The sequence below is a fragment of the Rhipicephalus microplus genome, chromosome 7, assembly GCF_043290135.1.
Source record: "Rhipicephalus microplus isolate Deutch F79 chromosome 7, USDA_Rmic, whole genome shotgun sequence".
NCBI lineage: Eukaryota > Metazoa > Arthropoda > Arachnida > Ixodida > Ixodidae > Rhipicephalus > Rhipicephalus microplus.
In genome coordinates, this window is record NC_134706.1 from 172,801,853 (window position 1) to 172,803,246 (window position 1,394).

Below are 1,394 nucleotides of genomic sequence, written 5' to 3' on the forward strand. Positions count from 1 at the left end.
GTGGAACAAAAAGCGGGGGTCCCCCTTTTTATGCGGAGGAGACCGACCCGCCCGCCGTGGTGAACCGCGACGCCACGGTAAAAACGGGAGAGGCTTGTCGATGGGACCGTGCATCCCGCGCTCCACGGAGGCCGGGAGGCGGCCGCCCGAGGAAATGTGTAGCCGTCGAGGCCCGCATCTGCGTGCACTCTTATCCAAATGGGTGTACCGCAGGCATTTTCTGGTTAGGCGGGCCAATGAGAGCGAGCACACAACGATACCTACGGGTCCGGCTTGGAGAACCGGCTTCGACGCCTCCCGAGTATTTATAGAGGGGTGGACCACGAAAGCACTCGCAAGTAGCGGAAGCGAAACGCCGTCCGAAACACACCGTTTGCTCGATTTGCGGCAGCCGAAAAAGGCGCGGCAGAGTTTTGGAGTCCAAGCGTGCGCTGAAAAGCGCCCTTCTTGGCCACTGTTTGGCCGAGTGCCAGAAACGTTTGGTTTTGACTGTACGGAATTGAACAAACACTTTTTCACGACTCTAAGCGGTGGATCACTCGGTTCTCGGGTCGATGAAGAACGCAGCCAGCTGCGAGACTTGGTGTGAATTGCAGGACACACTGAGCACTGATTCTTTGAACGCACATTGCGGCCTTGGGTCTTCCCTTGGCTTCGTCTGTCTGAGGGTCGGATCACATATCAAGAGAGCCTTCGGCGCACAAGGGAACGTGAGCCGTCGACTCGTTTTGACCGCGTCGGCAACACGGACAGCACGCTGAACACCTCACAGCGAGCGCCAACAGCGGCCACTCAAGGGCGAGACGGTGGCGACCGTCGTGCCAGAGCCCAACCGAAACGGGGGCGACCGACTGCATTGAGGATGTGGCACCTCGTTGAGACCGCCGCAGGACTTCGAGTCGGAAGGAAGCCTGCAGGGAAAGTGCGGTCGAGGTTGCGTACTCCTCTCTGCGACCGGGCGCGCAAGAGCTGCGAGAGCCACGGACGCGCAACTTTAACGCACGGTAAACACGAGGAGCGAAAGCCGGCCAGCAAAGCTTCTCCAGCCGTGCGCAAAGTGCGCGAGATCGCAGCCTTGCGTTGCGCTTGTTGCCCTCGAAGTAAGCAGGGTGTCCCGTAGACCGGGCGCTCGAACACGCTGCGGGGCCGTGCCTCCTCCAGGCTTTGCCGCGCGAACAGGGAACGTTCGCGCGCAAAGCGCAGGGAGGTGAGGAGGCTGCGCCCGACGTTTGCGGTTCGCTGCGTACGCGGTTGATGCGGAGAGCACGGCGCGACGACTTGCCGCGAAGCGGAAAAAGTCTCCCGCACGAGTTGGCGAAACGTTGGCGAAGCTTAAGGCGTTCTCGTCGTAGTCCGCCGTCGGTCTAAGTGCTTCGCAGTTCCCGTCCCGTTCA

At 60.9% G+C, this 1,394-nt stretch overlaps 1 non-coding gene across 1 annotated transcript; it reads left to right on the forward strand.

Moving 5' to 3' along the window:
- Positions 1-519: 519 nt before the first annotated feature.
- On the forward strand, positions 520-672 carry LOC142767945 (5.8S ribosomal RNA). Its single transcript, XR_012885159.1, has one exon. It is a non-coding gene; the product is annotated as a 5.8S ribosomal RNA (ribosomal RNA).
- Positions 673-1,394: the final 722 nt, after the last annotated feature.